Raw genomic sequence first — 17391 nt, 5'->3', positions numbered from 1 at the left:
AGAGGGCTGTATTGTTTGTTTTGTATTCAGTGTCTAAACCCCCTTCCTAATGCGGGGGATCCCCATGGTGAGAATCTGCCGGGAGGGAGAGACTCCTTTTCAGAATGGAAGCTGAAGGGGCCAGATATTTCTCCCTTCCTTCTAGAAGTAGAGATCGGACACATGACCAAGTGTTAGCCATTTGGATGCTCCCACCTGAGCTCAACTCTTGACTACAGAGGACAAATGGCTAGTTTAGTATGTATTCATGGCTGCAGAATCTGGGCAAGGTGGGTCCAGATGTAGGGGGAGGGAGGCCCCAAGGTGCAGTGGGCCACCTTGGCAACAGTGGTAGCCATCCCAGCAGGGTGCCCTGGTCATTCATTCCTGTGTGCGCTGGCTGATCTCCCTTTGTTCGCACCTGTTTTTTAAACCTCATTCTCTGACCTTCCCTTTGATCTACCAGCTGTTCTTTATTTACTTAAGTTAATGTTTCACTTCCGTCACTTTCAAGGAAATGACCAACGTATTTACCGGTACTTCAACTCACATGTTCCATTGTCATTCTTTTCACCTCTCTGCAAATTCGTAACTTTCGTTTATTGATTCTGTCTGCATCTTTTGCTCCCACATTCTGACTTTGGATCACTGCCAGGAAACAAAAAATCACTCTTCACACTGCAACAAAGTCATGATCTGTAACTTCAGCCATCATCCTTCCAAGAATACTGGTTCTTTATCCCATGCCCCAAAGCAGCTACTTCAATTCTTAGGCAGCCTTCTCTGGTTTCCGCCTCCCTCATCTCCTGCCCTCCTCATCCCCAAGTGCTTTCAACGAACAACTCAGTCATCTGATTCACAGAGGAAACAGAGACCATGAGACATAAACTCAACTGAGTAATCATCACATGAATGGCTTCAGCTGCACTCAGTATATAATTACTATCCGGTGCTTCTCTTTTTCACCTTAAGATTATTTCATAAAAACAATTCCAAATACTTACACAGACCACATTAACTTGTGCTGCCTAGAGAATACGGCAATGAATGTATAGTATGTATGTATATTAAGTACACACATACATATATATGTACATACATGCATATGCATATACGTGTGTATGCATGTCCCATATTCTTTCCTTCTTTCCCTTTCTATTTACTTTGTACTATAAACAGAGAAGCTATATTTGTGCTTCTACCACTAATGTTTTTTCCTCTAAGTATACTTCCTTCGGATATATTTCCAAAATAGAATTAATGGGTTAAAGGGTATGAATAGTTTTTAAAGAGCCTGCTACATATTGGAAACGTATTCCCCAGAAAGATGTAACTCTTCTGCCGTGAGAAAGTACATTTTGTTTCTTCATGGTGACCTAGTAGCCCAGGCTCCATTGAACATTATTATTTTTATTAATTTTTGCGACCTTAATTTGTATACCTTCTTTCTATTGGCTCATAGACACTTTCCATGAGACAATGCACTGTCTCTTGTCCTGGATCACCTTCAGTGCCTACTAGATGAACTCTGTTGATTTTTGCATGGATGTCCTTGCTGTATTTGAACAATAAAGCTGTTATCAGATGTTTGTTTCCTCTGTCCTGTTGGGTTTCTTTCAGTATTCGTTTCAGGACAGTTAGTATGCACACAAATTTCTAGTCTGACTTCCCATATTTGATCATAGGCATTGCATCGCTGGTCTTAGCCAATACCTGAAGCATCAAAGATTTCTCTCTCCTCCGCAGCTGGGCTAAATTTTGCATTCCATTTTTCCAAGGACTTTTTTTGTCTTCAGTAGATTGGTATTAAATATTGAACTTCTTGGACCCCCTGATGTTGACTTCAGTAAATAATATGAAGTATGGATCCAAGTGAATTTTTCTCCCTGCTGTTCTGCTTGCCTGACAGCATTTATGAAACAGTGATTTATCCCCCATCATCATTTTTTAAAACTCCTGACAATGATTTTCAATTATTTTTTTTAGTGGGTTCCAAGCCAAACCTGGGGCTTGAACTCATCTCTAGATCAAGAGTCGCATGCTCCACCGACCGAGCCAGCCAGGTACCCCTCCATCCAAAATTTTTCATTATGCATTTAGAGGAGTGAATTATCGTGGGAAGCTAATGTAGATCATTCAGACCTGAAAACCCTCTGAGAAGCAGGAATTTGAGGCTCAAAAAAACCAACTGGTGAGCACATGGAAAGTTAGGGCTAAAAGGAATTTTTAAACTATTTGGTTCAATTTCTCCTTCTTCATACAAATGAAGAAACTGAGGCACCAATGAGTTAAATATAATGTAAATCACTCTGCTACAGACTGTGGGAAAATATAGAGAATTAAAGCACATAACTAGTAATTAAGGAGATGGATTTCAGATGAAAAATGCACATAAGCATTAAAAATACCACTAATAAAAAACACGCAGCTAATAATAACACACATACATATATAGCTAATAATAAGTACACAGTAATAAAAATATATAGCTAGTAATAAGGGCAGCTTCTAGTAATTGAAGATCTATTGTGTTCCAAGCACTACACATCTTTTAAGCCCCATGACAACCCTCTAGGGTATATATTATTATTCCCATTTAAACCCCTAGTAATATGCCCACGATCTGCCACCCAGTGGTGAGAGCCAGCTCCCTGCTCTCTCTGACCTGGAAGCTCTTTCCCACTATACAACACTGCCTCCCAGCTACCCAGGGATAGAAGACTGGGCGTGCCAAGTGCCCACTAAGAAACATATTCCATTAAGATAAAAACCAATCTGCTACTTATGTCCATTTGAAACTGGTTAAAAGAGTTATCTCAATTACTAAAATTGTGTGATCTGGGACCAATCACGCGAACACATTAGAACTCTGTTTACTCAGATGAGGGCAATCGTCTTAGGTGGGTGCAACAGACAAGATAATCTCTCAAATCTATACGATTCTAATTTCTGTTGTCTATTTTTCGTTCTTCCGTACATAATAAAAATAGTACACATTTTCAAAACAGTGCAACCCATTTTTTTACTCAATTAACATGTTTTGCTATAAAACAATTTTACAGCCAATAAAACCCTTCATAGAAATTTGGTTTATGATAGCCATGAAAGAAAGGAAAGATAATAAATTAAGAAATATTTCGCAAATTTTTCAAACTAACATATAATGTTAAAAAAGGAATTTTAAAAAAGATTCTTTTTCATACAATAATGGTCTAAGATGATCTGGGAGAATAAATACTATGTTTGATTTAAGGTTAAGATGACAATCGTCATAAATAAGTGCTTGTTTGGTGAGTTAACAAAGGAACAAATATAACTAAATTGTAGTGGCTGGGTCAAACAAATGGATTTATTAGTTCCAAGTAACTAATGCTACAACTTCAACTGTATTTTTAGTAATTATTAACTAAATGGTAATTTTTGTTCAGATCTTTTTCAGAAACTGTAGTGTAGTGTTATATATTAAATGAAGGCCTACGCTGGATATTTAGGCAAACCAGGGCAGTCCCCACAAGATTTTAGACCTGAATAGATTTTTCCTCTTTGAATAGAATTCTGAAATACTTGCGGGAATATATAAGCTGTTGCCAACGACAAGAATCCCCGTCTTTCCCACCTACTGGGGTGATTACAGACCAAGGGAGGCATTCCATGCTAAGCAGTTCTGTAGCTGTACCTTAAATCTTCCAAGAAAGGGGTCTGATAAGAAATAGAAATCAGGATATAACGGAAATGCGGATTTGAAAATCTAAACCAAGTCATTTTATTAAATGAAAATAGAAAAAAATGCTTCCCTAGAGATTTCTAAAAATGAACAACTTCAGACTGGCTAAGAATAGGCATAAAACAACTCACAAAGTACCTCTTAGTCATGTCATTTTATGAGTTTCTGGTATTTTTAAAAGCCTCTAAAAGTTTTCTAGGAGAAATCTTTCACAACATTGGACATATCGCCAGAAGAGGGCACCCTTTCCCACAAAACCAAGATTTGTTCGCTATCCCTAATATGTAAGCAAATCTGTGGAATAAAGCACTATATTAACTTCAAATTATCAGGAGCGATGCTTTTTTAAAAATTATACTTCTAGTAAAGTATACATTCATAAGTGTATATTATTCATATACATACAGTTTAAAGTGTGAGAAGGAAAGGAACTCCTGTGTGCCCAGCACAAGAATTTAGGAAATAGAAAAATTGCAGTAACTTGGAAGCTCCCGTCTGCTTTTCTCTGCTTCTCCCAACACAGCCTCATCTCTCCTTGTCCCAAGGGAGCCACTTTCTTCAATTATGTGTTAATAATTTCCTTGACTGTCTTTATAGTTTAATCGCCTATGTATTACTTAATTTTGCCTGCCCTTTCTTTTACCCTTAATGTAACTATCATACTGCATGAATTCTTTTGTGACTTGCTTTCTTGATCAATAGTAAGTGTTTGGGATTTATCTATAAGACACATGTAAATGTATTTCATGCATTTTCAGTGCTATGAAGAGTTCCATCCTATGACTATGCCATAAACTAGTGTTCATTGTCTATGCTTCTTTGGTAGACTTTTTATTTTGTTGTTATTACAGGCAATGCTGCTGAAGCCTTCTAGCAAGAGTCTCTCTTATTTTTAAATTTTATTTAAATTCAATTAATTAACATATAATGTATTATTAGTTTCAGAGGTAGAGGTCAGTGATTCATCAGTCTTATGTAATACCCAGTGCTCATTACATCATGTGGCCTCCTTAATGTCCATCATCCAGTTACCCCATCTCCCCACCCCCGTCCTCTCCAGCAACCCTCAGTTTGTTTCCTATGATTAAGAGTCTCTTATGGGGCGCCTGGGTGGCTCCGTCATTAAGGGTCTGCCTTCGGCTCAGGTCATGATTCCAGGGTCCTGGGATCGAGTCCCACATCTGGCTCCCTGCTCAGCGGGAAGCCTGCTTCTCCCTCTCCCACTCCCCCTGCTTGTGTTCCTGCTCTTGCTCTCTCTCTCTGTCAAATAAATAAATAAAATCTTTAAAAAAAAAAAAGAGAGAGTCTCTTATGCTTGGGGCGCCTGGGTGTGGCTCAGTTGGTTAAGCACCTATCTGCCTTTGGCTCAGGTCATGATCCCAGGGTCCTGGGATCGAGCCCCACATCAGGGAGCCTGCTTCTCCCTCTCCCTCTGCTGCCCCCCCTGCTTGTGCTCTCTCGCTCTCTCTAACAAATAAATAAAATCTTAAAAAAAAAAAGTCTCCTATGGTTTTTCTCCCTCTCTGATTTCATTTTATTTTTCCCTCTCTCCCTCTATGATCCTCTGTTTTGTTTCTTAAATTCCACATATGAGTGAAATCATAGGATAATTGGCTTTCTCTGGCTGACTCATCTTGCTTAGCATAATCCCCCCTAGTTCCATCCGCGTGGTCAGCAAGAGCCTCTCACAACACAGGTACGGGCGTTCCTCTCGGAAAGTCTCTGCTGCCTGTTTTTATATGGCCCATGAAGGTGGGAATCGTTTTTACATTTAAAATTTTTTTTTTTTATTCATTTGAGACACAGAGATACAGAGAGAGAGAGAGAAAGCATGAGCAGGGAGAGAGGCAGAGGGAGAGGGAGAAGCAGGCTCCTCGCTGAGCCAGGAGCCCTATGTGGGGCTCGATCCCAGGACCCTGGGATCATGACCTGAGCTGAAGGCAGACGCTTAACCATCTGAGCCACCCAGGCGCCCCCGTTTTTACATTTTAAATAGCTGAAAAAAGAAAGAAAGAGGAAAATAATTTGTGACATGTGAAAATGATCTGAAAGTCAAATTTCAGTGTCTACAAATAAAGTTTTATTGGACCATAAACACCCCGTTCAGTTCCGCGCTGCTACGGCTGCTTTCGACTACAGCAGCGGAGCCGGTCTCTGTGGCCGAGACCTTCGGGCCCACAAAGCCCCAGATATTTACTTACCCGGGTCTTCACAGAGAAGTCTGCAGACCTTTGCTCTAGGTTATGTACCTCAGTTGGAAGTGCTGAAGCAGACAGTGCCTGCACTTGTTTTCCAAGGTGGCTCTGTCAATACACCATTCATATTCCCACTGCCAGTGCGTGAGCTTCTCAAGGTTGTCATGGTGGAGGCAGGAAAGCTAGATACGCCAGGCAGGTACGATGCTCTGTTTCTGTGGATATAGGAGTTGTGGTAGTCCTTTTAACACTTCTCATACCAATAAACTATTGCAATAAGCTGTTGAGAATTATTTTGACTGTCTCTTGTCTAACCTTGGATAAATTTTGTTAGTTTAAGCGGGTCAGTACACAAGATCCTGGAAGGTTGCTATTTTCTAGACCACATCCTAAACTACCATACCTTGACCCAAGACCATGCCCTGGGGTTCCCAGCTCCTTCATCTAGAGGGATTTCATCTAGCTAAGACCATTCGTGGGCCTCCTATGAAACCAGGAGGGTACAACGTGAATTGAGGGCAGTTCACACAACTGCCATGTGCCTGTGCATTTATCCTGCAATCTTCTGCTTGTGAGATCTAGAATGAGCTCTAGGGTGCTCAGGACCAGGCAGTCCTCATCATAACTGCTGTGTCTTCATGCAGCAAGCATGTTAACATGTGGCTACTACTGAGCACTTGAAATGAGTCTAGTCCAAATTGAGACATAATCTAGTGTAATATACTCATCAGATTTCAAGGAGTGCATATAATAAAGAGAATGTAAAGTATTGGTTGTTTTTAGCTGCTAAACTTGGATAACTCATCATCCATTGGTAGCAAACGAATACAGTAGAAAAAAGAGAAAAATGAGATATTTCAAGATACTCATAAATTATTAATTTTCCCTTAATATTTGTATTAGTTTTAATTAGCTTGGCCAACACTGAATTGTTTTTTAAGATTCGATTCGATTTATTTATTTATTTATTTATTTATTTATTTGAGAGAGAGAGAGCGAGCCGGGGTGGGGGGGGAGCAAGAGGAGAAGGAGGAGGGAGAAATAATCCCAAGCAGACTCTGCAATGAGTGTGGAGCCCAACTTGGGGCTTGATCTGATGACCCTGAGATCATGACCTGAGCCAAAACCAAGAGGCAGACACTTAACCGAGCCACCCAGGCACCCTCCCAACACTGAATTTTTTAATGGATATTAAGCATATAAAACAACTATCTTCAGACATTTTTAAATGAGTTGTTTAAGTTCTGGAGATGGATGGTGATCATGGTAGGTGATAATAGGAATGTACTTAATACCAAGGAACCATACACTTAAAAATGGTTAAAATGGCAAATAAAGTTATATATATTTTACCACAACAAAAAAGAGCTGTTTTTAATAGTTATTTTCACTTTCAGAGAAGAGTATTATAAAGTTGCATTATAGAAATAGATAACATTAATGCAAGAAAAATTATTTTTTTTAAGATTTTATTTATTTATTTGACAGAGAGACACAGCAAGAGAGGGAACACAAGCAGGGGGAGTGGGAGAGGGAGAAGCAGGCTCCCCGCAGAGCAGGGAGCCCGATGCGGGGCTCGATCCCAGGACCCTGGGATCATGACCTGAGCCGAAGGCAGACGCTTAACAACTGAGCCAACCAGGTGCCCCAATAAATAAATCTTTTTTAAAAATAAATAAAAATATGACTGCAGGATTAATAACTGAGTTATAAACTGTTTTGTTGGGCGCTTGGGTGGCTCAGTCAGTCAAACGTCTGCCTTCTGCTTGTGTCCTCATCTCAGGGTCCTGGGATTGAACCCCGTGTCCAGCTCCCTTCTGGGTGGGGAGTCTGCTTTTCCCTCTCCCTCTGCCTCTCCCACTGCTCCTGCTCTCTCTCTCAAATAAATAAATAAATAAATAAATAAATAAATAAATAAATAAATAAATAAAATCTTTTAAATAAATAAACTTTTGTTTGCTGTTTAAATTGTTCTTTGGAAAAGCCATTGAAAGAGCAGTTTTGCCTCTTGTTCTCAATGCTTAACATTTTTATTAAAAAGAAACAAACTGGGGCGCCTGGGTGGCTCAGATGGTTAAGCTTCTGCCTTCGGCTCAGGTCATGATCCCAGGGTCCTGGGATCGAGCCCCGCATCAGGCTCCCTGCTCAGCGGGAAGCCTGCTTCTCCCTCTCCCGCTCCCCCTGCTTGTGTTCCTTCTCTCGCTTTGTCTCTCTCTGCCAAATAAACAAATAAAATCTTTAAAAAGAAAAAAACAAACTGGAGTGCCCAGCTGGCTCAGCTGGTGGAGCATGTGAGTCTTGATCTGGGGGTTTTAAGTTCGGACCCCACCTTGGGTGTAGAGATTACTTAAAAGTAAAATCCGTAAAAAAAAAAAAAATTAGAAAAAGAAAAGAAACAGTCTTCAATGTCTGAATGACAAGTGCACTTACGCATAAGAATAGACATCACCTATAATGATGTGAAATTCTGGAAGAAAAATCCCTTACAAAGTGCAGTCCATTGACTTTCTTTAAGGCAAAATGAACATTTTAAGAACAGGATACTGAAAAACATACTAGATATGAAGCCAATATTTAACACGAGCTTCAGATATGTGAATTATTGCTGAGAACAAAATACCTTAAGTTTGAGGAGGAGCAGGATTTGCGGGTGTGGCCAATGCCCACCGATCGCTATTGCTCTGGACACAGTCTAGCCAGGCCTACGTTCCCCAAGCCTTGCTGACCAGGGGGTCGAACTCCGACTTAACATGCGCAGTCCTAAGCCCCGCCCCGTAAAACCCAATGGTCTGACCATAGTTCGAGTTTTGAGTGTGTTTGTTCAGGTGTGTGAGGGTAAATGCCTGAGAATGAAGGAGCTTTTTTTTTTTTTAAGGTTCCCAGGTAATTTTGGTTTGGGAATCACTGAGCTAAGAGGCTGATCGTTTCTTTCTGTCAGGTGGACATCTCAAGCAAATACCTGCAAATTGTGTATTCCTAATTCCGGGGGCAACTTCTGAACTTTCCTTCTTTCTCGCAGCTGCATTTCAGCGTTTCCCCACCTGAAACTCTTCCTTCACTCACCTTCATGGACGGCGTGCGCCCTGGTGTTCCAGCTGCATCTTCTGAGGATTGGGGAGCCCAGAGCTTACTCCTCAAAAGAAAACCAAGTGGGCCAAATTCACACACAGCCTATTTGGTTTCACCTCAAAGCCTCTTCTTTGATGCGGATTTTTTGGTTTATTTAATATTTTTCATTTATTTTTTTAAGTAGGCTCCATGCCTCACGACCCTGAGATCAAGAATTGCATGCTCTGCCAGGTGCCACCAGTATATTTTTTAAAGTTTGTTTATTTTTTTAATTAATTAATTTATCTATCTATCTATCTATCTATCTATCTATCTATCTATTTATATATTTATGGAGCTCGAGGGGGAGGGAGGGGAAGAGGGAGAGGGAGAGAATCCTCAAGCAGACTCCCTGCTAAGCACAGAGCTCCATCCCAGGACCCTGAGATCACGACCTGAGCTGAAATCAAGAGTGAGACGCCCAACTGCTTGAACCACCCAGGCACCTTAGTGCCCCCAGTATTTTTTATCAACGTTACATAGGCCTATAGTTTAAAGACTTGTCCATAATTCTAAAAGGCATGTTAGGAAAAACAGCAGTCTCTACAACCACCACCATTTCCAAAATGCAACTTTATCTAACTCTTTAACCAGTTGGTTTATATTTTCCTCCATAATATATAACGCGCTAATCTAAATACACCTTGGTGTTTTGTGTTTTTTTTGTTTTGTTTTGTTTTTTACTTTAAACATTACTGATTTTTCCACATAGGAGATGAAGATTTTACATTTTCTGCCACACACATGCACACTGCTCTCAGTATCTCACCCTCCCAATGTGTTGTAAGTTCGGTTAAATCAATGTCAGCTTCCATTTTATGGTCGTGTAAAATGTAAATGCTGTTTACAGCTAATTCATGTTATTAGTTTTTCTTTCCTGCCCAACTTATCTCTCGAGAGTTTTAAGTGCTTCTTAACATTTGTTTAAATTTTTAATACCACTAATTTATCCCTAATCACTCCTCCCGTTGAGTAAATCTCTCAACACTTCCAAATATATCAGGTACTTTATCACTTCCCATTTTTTTTTTACTTTAGTTTTTTAGAGCAGTTTTAGGTTTTAGGTTTACAACAACATGGTGGGGGGGCAGTACAGGGATTTCCCATATACCCCCGGCCCCATATATTTGCAACCTTTGGAAGCCATCTCTCTTGCCGCATTCTGACCTGCTCTAGATTGTATGGATTGACATCTAGACCAGCTGCACAGAGGACATTCAGACAGTTCCCTTCAACATCACCTCGGAGACACCTTTCATCTTATTCTTATAGATACCTTTTTCTCAGATCTCATGTCTTCCTTTCATTTTGGTTCACTCCCTGACTTGGGCAGAGTGTTCTGAAATTTCACTATCCTGTGTCTCAATGTGGGTCTTTCTAGATGTACTTTATCGAGTATTCAGTGGGCCCTTCAGTCTGGAACCTCATTTTTGGGAAATTTTCTTGAGTTATTTCTTTGATGATTTCCTTCCCTCCATTTTCTCTACTCTCCTTTTCTGGAATTCCTAAAATACTCTAATTTCTTACTTTACATTTTTCCCCTTCTCTTTGTTCTACCTTTTGGAAGATTTCCTTAACTTTTCTTCCAACATTTTTGTGGATTTTTTACTTCTACTATTATGTTTTTAATTTCCATGATCTGTTTTCTAGTCCCTAAATCCTTTTATTTTTAATCATTCTGTTATTATTTAATCATTCTGCTATCTTCTCATTCTTAAAAGTAGAGCACAGTGGCACCTGGCTGGCTTAGTCAGTGGGATGTGCAACTCTTGATCTTGGGGTTGTGAAATAAAATAAAATCTTAAAAAATAAAATAATAATAATATTTTTTAAAAAGAGTAGAACACAAAAGTATTGATTAGAAGTCTGATGTGCTACATGGCTTCAGTGTAAGGTAACGTACCTGCCCATTCCATTGGGCTTCTTTCTTCTTGGGCTGGTTATACTCTCTAGACAAGGCTCCACCCCATTCTGGGAAGATAGATAGGCAAGAAGCCTGGGGTGGTATCAATATTCAGCATATAAAGTTTTACTTATTCCTCCTATCGTCACTTTGGTAACCTGATCTTAACCCATATCTGGGGTTCCTCAGTCATGATTCCCTCATTTTAAACACCAGAATATAAACCTGCAGTCCCCTGCTGGTGTGTTCAGCTAAGGAGCAATCGTCATTGGCCTGGAAGGCAAGAAGTCTAGAGATCTGTCTTTTTTAATTTTTTTTTTTTTTAAGTAGTCCTCACACCCAGCCCAATGCGGGGTTTGAACTCATGACCCTGAGATCAAGACCTGAGCTGAGATAAAGAATCAGACTTTTAACTGACTGAACCACTCAGGTGTCCCAATCTAACGACTACTTTTTTTTTTTTTTAAGATTTTATTTATTTATTTGACAGAGAGAGACAGAGCACAAGCAGAGACAATGGCAGGCAGAGGGAGAAGCAGGCTCCTGGCCTAGCAGGGAGCCCAATGTGAGGCTCAATCCCAGGACCCTGGGATCATGACGTGAGCCAGAGGCAGATGCTTCACTAACTGAACCACCCAGGCGCCCCTCTAACTGCTTTATAAACAGACTTTCGACCAATCTTTCTGATCTTACTTTTACTTCCAGAAGTATCTGGGTCTACCAGTTCCCAAGTTTTGGGGGGGGGGGTTCTGCCTTTGAACTGCATTGTTCCTGGTTTTCTCCACCCGTTTAGGATTCAGTGCTCTCAAGGTTGCTATGTCAGTTACATTCTTCCAGTTGCTTCCCAGCCTCCAAAACTTGCTGCTGTCTCCCACCTCTTCCCATTCTCTTTGTTCACGTGGATTTATGTCTTCCTAAAATGTCCCTTCACTTCCCTCCTACTGTGGTTTTAGAAGAAGCAAAAGCAAATATATGTGGCCAACCTGCTATTTTTGGTGTAAAGTCTCAATGCAGGTCTTGCCATTAATAAAACTAATATTTTAATGTTTATCAGATTGATTCTGTGGTTTGAGGTTATTTACCATTATGAGCCTTTTTTTTAAATCCTGTTTTTCTTGTTCACCACAATAGCTCCTGCATCTAATCTTCCGTGTAGTAGATATCTGTCATCAATGTCACATCAAATTAAACCACTCAATGTTTTAGCACATTCTTGTGAAAAATAGTAACATTTTTAAATGTAATTTTAAAGTTGAGCATGGAACTTTTCCTCCATTACTAAAACAAAATATTATACACACATACGTACATACATAAAATGTAAGTGAATATTAAGACATAAAGCTAAGCAATGGGCCTTTGACATTCAGAAAAGATAAAATTCACTGAAAACCTTTAACTATTTAGATGTCCAACTATATAATTATCTAAGCCTTTAATTTGAGAAGGACCCTGTTTAGAGCAAATTACAGTTGTCAAACCACACTTTAATAAGATTTCATCAAGTCAAACTATGACACAGTATTTTTCAGAATGTGATAATTACCAGTATTCAAGAACTGTGGAAAATTTTCATTTGTGCTTTTTGCGGAAGTCTCTCTGTATGCTAGTCAGAGGCCATTTGGAAAAGCAAAACATGAAAAATTTAACAGTAAAAACTTTTCAATTATTTAAGATACATGGTGCCTGGAGTTGGTTGAGAAACAATTGGGTTTTTTGGGTTTTGTTTTTTTTATTATTGGGTTTTTTTGTTTGTTTGTTTCTGCCATTGAGAGGAGGCTGAAATCTCTGACTGTCCCTCATCAAGCAGGTGACCCAGAGGGAAAGGTCAAATATGATCTGGAAACTTGTTCTGAATTCTTTTATCTTCATATGCTATGGGAAAACGTAGAAGGGCTGACTTTTAAAATCCAACATTTCTTTATTCCATCAGGTAAAGGCCATTCCAGGATAGGTCAATCAGGTTTGCTGCAATCACAAACGATCCCATAAACCCTCGCGTTTTATAATAGCAAATATGTCTCTCTTGACCCCATTAAATGGCTGTGGCTCTGGGTCGGAGGCAGACAACTCACTGCTTGTGACTTCTCATGCCCAGATGGAAGCTGAAGGACAAGCACCATCTGGGACGTGTTGCTCGGTGACAGAGGCAAGAAGCACCTGAAAATGTGGTGCCTCTTCAAATTTCTGTTCACATGTGACCCTTGTCTCATGTCCTCACATTCCACTGAGCAAAGCAGGTCACACAGCCAAGGCCAGCACTGATGGGGAGGGGAAGTTTCTCCTCCAACAGGAAGTCCCTGTGTGTTGCCTGGAAAAGGGTAGATGTATAATCCTCTAATAAGGAAGGGGATGATGCAAGAGTCATCGAAAACGATAATATAATCTCTACAGGTAGAAAGGGCAAAGCAGGGGGGCCTTAAATCATTTAAGAAAGAAAATGGGGGGGCACCTGGGTGGCTAAGATGGTTAAGCGTCTGCTTTCAGCTCAGGTCCTGATCCCAGGGCCCTGGGATCGAGCCCCACATCAGGCTCCTGGCTCAGCGGGAAGCCTGCTTCTCCCTCTGCCTCTGCCTCTCCCCCTGCTCATGCTCTCTCTCTCTCTCTCTCTGTGTGTGTCTCTGTGTCTCAAATGAATAAATAAAATCTTTAGAAAAAAAAAAGAAAATGGGATTTGAGAAAAGTTGAATAGTGATGAGTATGGGAAAGTTTATAGGTTTAAAATGTTTTTTCTTGAGTTAAACACAATGGTACTTTAAAGAATTTAAGCCTGGATTATCCACCTTAAATAATGATTTGTCAGTTATCCTTGCAACGTAATTTTATTGGAGACCAGTATTTCTTTTAGCAGTATGCTTTTGGACTCCTTTCTAATACTGTTCATTTTAAGAAGTACCAGCTAAATTCCACTTTAATGCAGGTAGGGTTAACAGACTGAGTTGAGAAGATAGTAGATCAAAATAGTTTGGATAAAAACGCAAAATGCAGCCGTTTCATCTAGAGCATAATCATTTATCTAGTGGCTACCCAAACAAGAAACTGTAGGTCCTCTGGGTTCTGGCTTAAAAAGTAAGGCTCATTATTCATTTGACAAAACAGTGATGTCTCAGAAACACCAAGAATTATGTGGTGCTCAGAAAAAAAGAAAGAAAAAAAGAAAAAAAATTCCCTTCCTACTAAGTTTCTTAAATTCAACACTTTATAGGAATGCATTTTTTAGTGTAAGGCCTAGTCCTCAGCTGAGATGAGTATACTAACGCTTTAGTGTTCATGTTTAAAGGGTGTTGAGTTTTCAAACATGAACCTCCTAGAGAGTATTACCCTCACATACTCTGACAATTGATCAGGGCATATCTTTATCTGACCAAAGCAGAAACCAAGATGCACAGCAGTTCAGAGAATGAATGACTCTTTCCCTGAGATCTATCTAGTTGTGACAGGTTGGGGGTGATGGGTAGGGGAAGGTGTGCTAGACTGGACACCATGAGAAGGAAAAAGAGATGTGGAAATTTTAAAAGCAGGAGCCGGGGTAAGGGACCACAAACCAGGCCTGGTGTTAAATTTCTAATGATCAGAAGGCCTAGTAGGAATTCAAACTCAAAGAATTATTAAAATAAGAAATGAGAGAAAACTAAGCAATTTCATGAATTTACTTAATGAAAATAGGCATAAATAATAGATATTTAAATCTTTTCACAGAGAAAGACCATCAAACTCCAGCCGGTCTGCAGAAACGATTGTTGTTGGTGTAGTTTGGGTTTATGGCCAGTAATGAATATACTGATAAAGTCTACTGACACTTTTTTTTTTTTTTTTAAGATTTTATTTGACAGAGAGCAAGAAAGCACAAGCAGGGGAACTGCAGAGGGAGAGGGAGAAACAGGTTTCCTGCCGAGCAGGGAGCCCGATGCGGGACTCGATCCAGGGACTCCAGGATCATGACCTGAGCTGAAGGCAGATGCTTAACCGACTGAGCCACCCAGGCGTCCCCACTGATACATTATTACTCATTCTTTCATCAACCTTGAAGTTGGGGCACTAGAGAATAGTGACAAGCATTTCATTCTTCTTGGTTAAATTCAGAAGTGCTAGCTTACTTTAGAGAAAAGGTTTGTATAGGTGTATCTTATATTATTATATGCCACCTTTCTTTTTTCTTCATGAATATAAAGGGACCCAGTGATTCATTTTTCAAGAAATATTTATTGGACATCTACTATGAACCAAGCACTGTTCTAGGTGCTGGAGACTCAGACAAAAAAGGATTTACATTATAGCAGGGTAGACAGACAATATTAAAATCCAATTTATAATATCATGGCAGGTACTGATAAACACTTTGAAGAAAAATCAAGTAGGGTAAGAGGGTGGTGGTGAAGTTCCCATTTAAGGAGAGGCGATGGTGTGTTGGTGACAGCTCACACCACTTTCATCAGAGCTGGCCACTACATTTTTAGGAATTTTGCTAGTCAGATATTAAACAGCCATTATTATAAGTTAAATTATATAACCTAACAAGTAAACATTATAATAAAAGCAAAGGTAATAAACATGCAAAACATGTCACCATTTATATTTATTTTTCTACTTGTTACTTTTTATTTACATCTATTATATCCGCATGTTGAAAATTTCACATAACGGTGTACTGCCATGTCTTCCCGACTCCATGTTGAATGAGGTCACGTTGATAGCTTGCAATCAGCCATGGTGGTTGTATTTACACCATAGAAATTGGCAAATAATGCAAACCAGGTTTTTGGTTTTGTTTTGTTTTTTATTTTATTCCAGAGAGCTCATTAATCATTTACCAGCACTTTCTAGAGAAGAGTCTTTCTGATGAGGAGATACTTGAGCAGAGGCCCGAAGTAGATGTGGGCATTGTCATCAGGATATCTGGGGGAGAACAATACAAACACAGGCCTCAGACCAGCCCCTGCTTGACATGGTCGAGGATCAGCCCAGAGAACAGAATGGCTGTTGATTGCAGTCAGTGAAACGCGGCAGGAAATCAGGGCAAGGGGCAGATTCAGTAGAACTTTGAAGCGCATGGTAAAAGTTATTTTTTTTTTATAAGTACCTTGTGAAGCCATGGAAGGATTGAAAACAGGAGAGGGTCATGATCTGATCTCTATCACAAAGCATCACTCTATCACACGGAGGAAAATAGATTGTTCCATCAAGTGATTTGTTCTAAATTTCAACTGAGTGGTATCTAAGAATTACCCCTTGCTTGTTGGAAATGTACCAGAAGCGCTGACATGTGCGATCATCCTGACAGTGAATCACAGGCAACACAGGGTTGCCTATCCACTTCTCTTCTCTTTCCTGGGCACCTGGGTGGTCTACACTTCCCAACATTCCTGCAATTACGTGGGTTCATGTGATGAGTTTTAGCTAATGAAATGTGAGTGGGAGTGACATGGGCCACGACCAGGCAGAAGCATTTAAAAGCCACTGGGTAACCTCTATACTTTCCTCTTGTCTTCCATGGCGACTGCAGAGGCCACATATTAAGATGGAAGAACCACAGATGAAAGCCTCCTGGTCCCCAAGTGACTGTGTGGAGTATACCAGTCACATACTTACCCTGGACATGTAACACGAGCAAGGGAAAAAAAAAAAACAACAACTTTGTTTCACTAAGTCCTGAGATTTCAGGATTAATTTCTTACTTCAGCTTGACCTAGCCTATCATGACTAATACAGAATTTCAAGCTAGCAGTATTTTCATAACAATAGCTAACATTTATTGAGTGCTTTTCCTAGGCTGGGCCCTATGCCAAGCATTTTACACATATTTCCTCATTTAAGACCCACATCACCCCAGTGAGGTGGACACTATTATTGCTTCATTTTAGAAATGACAAACAAGGCTAAGAGGGGCTAAGTGGCTTGTCCAGGGTCCCCCACAGAACAAAGGGTAGAAGCAAGATCCAATCCTGACTCTAGTACCTTCCCTTTTCCTAATCAAGAAAGAACACACAGCCTCCTGACTTCATTCATTCCTTCACCTGTTTATCGGCACTTACAGTGGTAGGCTCTTGGTAGGCAAAGATACATAAAACACCTCAAGGAGCTCACACAGTCAGGTGAGGGAGAGATTGTGGAAAGTCGATTATAAGGAAATGAATTTACAGGAAATACAGCAGACAGAGGAACTGGACAGAGACTCCAGTCAGCAAAAGCCAGATTGTAGGAAATCCAACAGGACAGATAACCTGGTTTCTTCAACAAATAAATTGCAAGGAAGTTGAGGCAGAACCTAGAGATTAAGAGAGATATAAAAGACTTATCAACCAATGGTAAGATATTCTGGCTCCTGGTTCAAGCAAACTGTGAACAAACAAATAAAAAATGAAGACTCTTACTAGATATTTGAAAATTTGAACACTAAGTGGACATTTAATGATATTAAGAAATTTTTAACTTTAAAAAGTTTGGATGAGATAATGGTTTTGAAGTTATTTTGAATGTGTCCT

Source organism: Mirounga leonina, unplaced genomic scaffold (assembly GCF_011800145.1).
Source record: "Mirounga leonina isolate KUSES-001 unplaced genomic scaffold, KU_Mleo_1.0 Mir_129, whole genome shotgun sequence".
Classification (NCBI taxonomy): domain Eukaryota; kingdom Metazoa; phylum Chordata; class Mammalia; order Carnivora; family Phocidae; genus Mirounga; species Mirounga leonina.
This window is presented reverse-complemented; position numbering follows the sequence as displayed.